The sequence below is a fragment of the Ciconia boyciana genome, chromosome 7, assembly GCF_034638445.1.
Source record: "Ciconia boyciana chromosome 7, ASM3463844v1, whole genome shotgun sequence".
Taxonomy (NCBI): domain Eukaryota; kingdom Metazoa; phylum Chordata; class Aves; order Ciconiiformes; family Ciconiidae; genus Ciconia; species Ciconia boyciana.
In genome coordinates this window covers 25,953,888-25,962,500 of record NC_132940.1, presented here as the reverse complement: position 1 = coordinate 25,962,500, position 8,613 = coordinate 25,953,888, and the positions used below count along the sequence as shown (strand labels likewise).

The 8,613-nt window shown below is 36.9% G+C and overlaps 1 protein-coding gene across 3 annotated transcripts in view; it reads left to right on the top strand.

Annotated features, from left to right (window-relative positions):
* Positions 1-8,613, top strand: part of NEK7 (NIMA related kinase 7) — an 80,477-nt gene that overhangs the window by 21,181 nt on the left and 50,683 nt on the right. The gene's annotated exons all lie outside the window — the stretch shown is intronic.

Genomic DNA, 8,613 nt, shown 5'->3' with positions numbered 1-8,613 from the left:
GTATAAGAACAGTCCTAAACAAAGCTTGGAATCTATAAATAATATAAATATTTAGTGATGTCTAATGTGAGAATATATTATTCAAATTCACATATTTTTTTAATAGATAAACATTGGTAAGTAATTTTTCAGGTAGTAACCATGCTTCAAAAGTGCATAAATCTAATAAGATGTATATGTAATCAAACTTGTAATAGTTGAAAGGAATTACTGTTTCAAAAGACTCAAAGTTACCTGAAACAAATATAAACTGTGCTTGAATCTATAGTTCAGTGTTTCCTTCAGATTTCAGGATACAACTGAGTTCATATTATCATGTTCATGAATAATATATCTGTGTGTGGGACCCTATATAGTAATTAAGTGAATTGCATTGGTCAAAATATGTTCTTGATGACCCTGAATATTTCAGGATTCATAGCTTAACCAGTAGTGAAACAGCAGTTCTGTCACAGAAGATGGAAGAGCAGCAAACTGATTAGGTTATTGTGGCCCAGAAACATTAAGCCCTTGTAAATCTTAGCATAAGAAATGGGCTGATTATTTGTTCAGATATGTTGTCTTTGCAGTTAGTAATTTTTAAAATACTTAAACCAAAAGTGACAGTTTAAATGAAAAACTCTTGCTTTTTTATTGTTGCACAGGTTAATGGCAGCTTGAGCTAAGCCTCTATCCGGTATTATTTCCATTCTCTTTTTTGTTTGGAGCTGCTTGGAGATGTTTGTTATAAGACCGTTACCCTCTAAAAATTCTCTACTGGATTTACTTTGAAAATTCCCTGACAGTGTGTTTAGTTTTGAAATTGAAACTAAAATTGTCATTTCAGTTCTGATCTCTTGAGCTATGTTTAGCGTATTGCTTGAAGGAGTACTGCCATCAGTTCTGAAGGGTTTTTTTTGTTACCTTTATATATTGCAAAATAACGTGTATCAGATTTCATAGATTCTTTTCTAGTGTTTCTGGATTTTAATAATTTTCTTTTCGCTGTGCTAATGCATGCTCTGTAAATTTCTCTGTCATATCTTCACTTGCTGTTCCATTTCTGTGATTTCCTGTGCTCTGCAGCACCAGGAGGCAGGCCTAGTCCTGGCAGTCATAAAAAAAGAGACTTGGTTCCCCCTTCTGGGAAAACTGCCAGATATATACTACTTCAAAAGCTGAAATATATTCTAAGAACTTTGATCAACAGTCTTAAAACATTAGACTAATTCTTCCTTCATTTTCAGTGCATGAGAAACCAAAAAGGTCAAATGTGACTTGAAATGCATGTCAATTAAGGTGGATGTGGAATGACTGGGTACTTGAAGAAAGTCAAAGTCCAGCCTTTCACTGTTAACTACAAAATTTTTATAATGGTGTTTGCATTAATAATATAGAGGCATTATAGCATGTGTACTCTTTAACAGTATTTCAGAAGTCAGTATGTATAGCTGTATTCTCACATCAGATTTCCTAATTTGACAAAAGATTTTTTTTTTTTCAACTAATGAAAAAGATACCATGCTGTCCATATATGGTTGGTAGTTTCTATAGCAGAAAAGCTTTCTGTTCAACCACTTAATAAATTTGGTGGTTGGTAGGAAATAGGGTTAAAGACTTGTGGCTCTCCCAAATGGCTTTGTCCTGATAGTGTTATGATTGTCTTAAAATATCCAACATATGCTGTTAGTTTTCCATTGAATGTTACTGTCTGGTGCATGTCAGGAGGTGCTATGTTTGTGATCTGTAAAATCACTTTCCATATGAAGGCTGGATGTATGTAGAAGACTATATTATCTGAATGGAAAGTGAGATTTGGTTAACCTGTAAGGGAAGAAAATTTCTAATCATACGATGAAATACTACTCGGAGTTCAAAAGGCTTGTGACAGCACTGAGTGTTTGGCACAGCTGTTTCAGCTTGCATAGTTGACATCTAAAGCTGTTCCATTTGGACAGAAGACCATCTTAATTGTTACTGTGCTTCTGTGACCTTCCCTAAGATTTCCTAGAAATGTTTTTGTTAAATATAGTTACAGTACTTAATTTCACTATAAAATTTTTTTTCATAGATGTATTTTGGTGAGAAGTGATTGCTTTTCACAGGAGCTCTTGTGGGTCTGCTCTATGATGGTGCTTCTTGCTTTTTCAGTCATGTTTTCTTTTACTCAAATTAAAATGCTGCTTTTTTTTTCTGATGCTTCATTAATGGAAGCTCAGCATGGACAAAACAGGAGGAATGCTTCTCTCTGTCATGAGGGAGAGGCTCTATTCTCTCTGTTTTAGACCTGTGCATGGATACCACATTCCACATTTCCACGTTGAGACAGTGTCTCTAAATGCTGTGCTTGGTGTTAAATAACACAACTGAGACCTGGACTTTCTTCTACTTTGCCATTTTCTGCCTTTTTCATCTCACATCTTAACTACTATGTGCCTTCCTCTCTGGTCTTGCAAGTTGTGTCCGTTCCACCTCCTCCCTGTTTTGTTTTCCTGGCTGGGTTGGGTGTTCAGCCATTTTCTTTATGTGTATTCGGTCAGTGGTTCCCCATGTTTGTCTCTACCTTCAAGGTCTGATATGACTTAAGAATTCTTCAGTTATGCTTTCTTTAAGAGTTACTGGATCTCAGGCCATTATTTGTTCCAAAGGATTGCCAGTTTTGAGTTCTTTTGGAGGTTTCCAACAAGTATGTTTATTTTCTGCTATTAAAATTTTATTTGGCTGAAATATGTACAATATTGATAAATGTTATATTAATGTGTACAAAATGTATGTTTGTGGAACTCAGTGTGAGCAGAAGCAAGTGGCAGTAAGATGCCGTGGGAGGAAGGACAAGCAGATGGTGACAGAAACCATTCTTTCTGAATTTGTAGTTGCTGCTAAGTCCAGATGACATGAAGAAGTAGTGTGTTTAATTTGGTTTCCAGTAGGATATGTACCAGAGTGAAAACTGTTTAATTTACAGTTTCTTTCTAGTAATGTAACCAGCAGAATACACAAAATTGCTTGCTGGGTCTTTTCTTCTCGTTATACCCTTTGTGCTTCATCTTCCCATGTGTGGTTTGCTGCCTTGTAATTAAGGAAGTGGTATTTATAATAATTAGGTTTTCTCTTTTTGCTTGGAACTATGTTTCTGAGATGCAGTTGAAATGTCACCTAAATAAAACCAGAATTAAAAAACAAATCTTAATTACTTTCATTGATGTCTAAACTACACTTTGAGTCAAAGAAACATCAGGAAAGATCAACCCCAGATAAACTATGAACATAGCAGTATAAGTTTGAAGAGCTTCTAGATAAGTTTCCTAATGCGTTAAGTCTGAGGCCCAAACTATACTGAAAGATGATGGCTGAGGAAGAAGCAGTACATCTCTACTACTGCCACCCTAAGTAACCCTTGCAACAGCCTCATCAACACCCTGAGGTGTCGTGTGGCATTCTGGGCAATGAGCACTCTAGTGGCCACTTCCAAGAGGCAAGTAAGCAACTGCTAGGTACTGGAATAAATGCTCACAAAACATCCTTACAGGGTAAAAGAACTGAAAATATCCAAAGTCAGTGACTGTAAGGCCATATGAGTTCACTTTATGAGCTATTTTTTAAGTAAACCTTAGCAACTCAAAATTTAAAATACTATGTGAAACTGCATATTTCAACAAAATTCCAGATTCATTACATTTCTGCCTTACATTGTTCCACCTTTTCATTCCAAAATTGGAGACCCCTGTATTAGAGATTCAGACAATGAATCCTTTTATCTAGCACTTATATTCATTATTCATTGTGCATTGTTAGTGGATTGCTACTTCAGGCCTGAATTACAGATAATTAATCTTAGGAAAGCACTTGTAATTTCACACTTTATGAAGCACTATTGTCTCAGCGCAGCAGTGCTGTGGTGGCAAAATACTCTAATGCTCATTGTTGCTATGCAGTATCATCTATCTTAATATTTATGTGCATTGAAGTCTTTATTTTGCTTGCCTGTCTGTCGGTTTATGTTACAGCAGTCATGCTTGTGTTTTGCTTCAGAAATATTTTTTGGTGGTTTTATACAGAATTTCACATAGAAACAGATTAAACTGTCATTTAAATGGTGAGGTTAGAGAAAGCTTTATCCTTTTCAATACTGAAAAGGAAAACTTGGAAAAGTGATGGACTTCAGAGCAAGAGGCATCAAGTAGATTCCCAGCTTGGTGTGTTACTTTAGATGATGAGTTAAATTGGTAGCTGGTAGTTGATCAGATACAGTGTACACTTACAAGCTAAGGCCTGATATTTTCCATCTGGCGGTTAAATGTTTCTAAACCTTCTTTCTATGCACATAGCCTTCTAGGAGCTCTAGTTGGATGTGTGAGCATGTATGCAAGAACTTTACTCAGGAAGTTGATTTTGTGTACTACAGCCTTTTTGTTTAGTTTACACATTTGCATAGGGAACAGTTCCTGCTCTGAATCTTACAGTAGCTTAGAAACTATTCTAAAAATATTGATATCTCTTGACAGTACTTACAACTGTTTTTTCTAGAATGCTGAAAAAAAAAAAAATCTCTGCCCACATGAAGGTACTGGAGAAGTGATTCAGTTCAAAGTTACCAGAGATCCCTTAGCTGCATAGCACCCAGAGGGGAATAGTTTGGAATAAGCATCAATGTATGCTTGTCCTTCTACTCTTCCTTTGTATGCTATTGATTGCAGTGGGAGATGAAAAACAGAGCTAAAAATGGACTTTTTGTTTCACTTAGTGTTCTTGCTAAGTGGAAGTAAAAATTGCTAAAGGCTTTTAAAATGCCCTCTTAAGTCTCTTCAGCTGTATTTGCCTAATTGTTTTCAGGAATTCCGCAGTAATTGCTAACTAAGGTATAGAGCTTACTGCAATGAGATTTTTTTTTTATTACATTCTTTGTGAAAACTGGCACATCATTAAAACATTTAATACGATTTTTGCTTATTATTAGCAAACATAATTCATTTGTAGAAATGTTAATCTTATAGTCCTTGAAAATAGAAATTTGGGGAAAATAATTAAAATTTTAAATAAGAGTGTATTACACTGTGCAATTTGTGCTGACTAGAGAAGCACACCTCCCACCTGAATTACCCTGTGATCCTGACCTCTTAAGTGGCGTCACGAATTAGAATTCATTGTTAGTCTAATTAATGCCCTAGCAGTCTAATAAAAATGCATCAGTTTTTATTGTTAGCCAATTACAGTCATGCTAACACTTGTAGTCTAATTACTGCTAGTTCCCAATAATCGATGTACACTAGCTTTTTTGCATTGACCCTGTTCAGGCTCACCCTTCCAGTTTCCTGAGCTCTGCTGGGAGGAGGATGCTGGTGGTGGCTCTACGTGGGACATGCAGGGTGCTTTCAAGCAGTCAGTTGCTAATGCTTTGTGTTGGTCCAAAAGTTTACTGATGTTAATCACACTGGTTTTGTTAGACCTTTATTGTATCTGCTATAATTTCCTTAAGACCGTGCAGTTGCACAAAGCTGAGCTGAATCTAAAAACAAGTTAGACACAAGTCATCTGACTGTAATGACTTTGTTACAGTTAAGTCTCTCAACTGCAAAGTATGTGCTGCTACAGCTAAATCTGAGCTCAAAAAAGAAGTTCAGGCCAAGAGAAGTCCGGCCAAAATGTTGAAAGTCTTTAGGCCTCATGTTTCTGAGGCAGTCTGAGGCCTGTGGCTTGCTAATAGCAATGGCTATACTGTCTTTATAGAGCTACAAATTGTGTGTGTGTAAGATAAATCTGTGTGCAACATGCATGCTAGAGAGGTGGGAGCGTAAGTTGACCTTTGAGGTTGGCTTGCTGAGTAATAGTAGCCAAAGACAGAATTAGGCTGCTTGCAAAGCTATAAGCTGTTACAGTTGTGATGGAAGTACTGACATCTCTTCATATTGGCCAGTCTGTAGGAAACCACAAGCGAAGGACAGCTTCTCCTGCGCGGTCATCTGGTCTGCAGCAGCTCCTGCAAAACAGTCCTTCTGATTGCTGCCAGGTGCCATGTGTAATTTTGACATGCACTTGAAAGTATGTTCTTAAGCTCTTAAAATCTTTCACTGTGGCTTCCATTTTTCAATCTAAGACATTCTTCACTGTTGAGTCATCTTCTGGTGATGAAGCATGGAGGTTTTCTTGTTATATTTATGATAGCCACCTTGTGAGCTGACATGGCTTATTACACTAGGGGCCTCTGATCCAAACTACAGCAGTTTGGCAAAATGGGAAGGTAATCTCTTCAGAACGAAAATCTCTGCAAACTGTTTGAATCTAGTATGATAGGGCATAGGTTCTTCAGAGGCCATGGATTGGGTGGTGGTGGTGTTGTTTTGGGTTGTGTTTTTTTTCTCCAGTCTTATTGTTGGAAGAGGTTAATGTCTGTGAAACTGAAATTCTGGATTTCTGAGAAATGCTATTTATAGTCTTTTGAGGTTAGATCTGGACCAAAGTCTAGCAGAGAACCTTAAGAATGATATACAGTAAATCTTCAGATTGTCTGTCTTTGTGTTTGTAAGGATCAAAAAAGACTCAGTTTTTCTGTCTTGCTTTATTTTATTCAGGTACTGTTTGAAATACTCAGTTTAGCTGAAGCTGTGACAAATTTGCCACTCTGCTGTATGAAGTGTAGCAAAAGTATAGGGAGTCATGCTTATAAAACTCAAGTCTGTCCTTTCATGAGAGCAACTGCTTAGTCTAGTCTACTGCAGACTGTTTAATAACAAATTAGAAGTACTGGGAATACCAGCCAGAATACACAAACAAAATTTGGTCTTTCTTTCCTATGCCTTGATCCTAGATCTTTCACAGTCCTGAATCTAGGGCTTTGTTTTTGTTGCTTTGCTATTCCTCTATGAGAGGTACTGATTATGTCCCCATTGGAGGCACAGCTTGTAAAAAAAACTTGCTCACAAAATTTGCTTGTTTAGGTGTGTAGGGAAGCACTCCTGGTATAGATAAGTTAAGAAGCCTCTTCGCATATTGGAACAGTCGTCAACAGGTGCAAACTGCCCTGGTTTTTCACACAATTAAACTCTCTTAGTTTTGAATCTTGAAACTGTGCTTTGCTTTGGGTAATTTCTCCAAATGTTACAAGTAGATAATTTGTGTACAATTTTCAGTCTAAAATTCTGTCTGCACCTTTGATTAGGTTCTCCAGTGTGTTTGGAGTTCTCTCTCTGTATCTAATATCTGTATCATTTATAAGGAACATTCTTATCTCACTATTATCTAAAACTTAGCAAAAGTGTGAAGCTTCAAGACCTGCCCCTATACCTGTCCCCTTTTTTCCCTGCTCCCCTGTACAAACTTTCATTGATTGTTTTTGGGAGAGGGGGTATAAAATTTTCCATTTGCTGGTCTCTTAGGTTACAGGGAAAGACAATTACAATCTCATGCCTTCCCAGTACTTCCTCAGTTAATGTGCTGCCTCTTGTATTTAGAACTTTCATCAGTGTTTCTTAGAAAAATCGTTATAGTCCTTCATGAGTGTACCAAATACTAGGACTTTAGTCTATTGTCAAAAAGATTAAAAAGCAATGTTTTTTCATTCAGAGTTGAGATCTATAACAGATGCAAGCTGTTTCATCTCCTTCGCTAAGTTCCCAACCTTAATTAATAAACTATCTTTTCTGTCTCTTCCATCAGTGTTATTTACCTCTTAATACTTGTACCTGTAATTTCATATATAGTACTCTTTTCTTTTACATCTGAAATTGTTTTATTTCTTAGTGTTAGCATTCCTTTCTTGTGACTTACCCCGCTGTGTTTCTGTTAAGTCCCCCACAGTCTCCTCCTTGAATAATTGCTTCTAGCTCAGTCTATTTCCCATCATCCTGACATTAATACACAAGTAGTTGTGAGATGGTTTATTCCCTTTCTTTCTTGGTAAGTAGTTTTGTTTTCTTCTTTCTTTCTTCCTCCCCTTTTTCTTACTGTCTACAAGCCTGACATTTCAGTTCATGACTTAGAGTTGTCTTTTTGTCAAAAAGTGAATTTTGTGTCCACTCCAGGCTGTTTTTTCTTATACCAGCTCTGAAGACAGAAGATTGAATGTCTGAAGGGAAGTAGTGGCTAGTCAAGAGCACATGTGTGCTCTGTGACGACTGCTCCATGGGTGAAGTCTCTAGACTTCTCCTTTCAGTTGATTAAAGGGATGACAAACTTATTGTGCGTAGTGGCATAGAAAATTAAGATGAGGTTTAGCAGATCATATGTGGACTTCCTTGAGGAGAGTGAAAGAAGGTGTGATTCACATGGACAGTTACACAGTCAGTTTAAGAGATGACCTCTTTGCAGACATTCAGTACTCAGTACTGTTAATCCTTATTTTTGTTTCTGTGGTTGGTGGCAAGATATGAAATGGAAGTTGTCAGCTGTTGAGCTTTTGATCATTTTGAGCTGATGGAACCAGGTGCCAGTGATCTTCACAGCACATAATACATTTTTCCTGGAGACTATCTAGAAAGAAATGATGTGCATTGAAAAGATGTAACTGGAAAAGGTAATCTCATAAATGTTGTGGCAATTACTAAAACTCATAGTATGTCTCTATTATTCTTCCTGGATAGCTTAAAATGTCATAGGCAGACCACAGAGAAGTTGATGAGTGGTTTTTTTTGTTTTTTT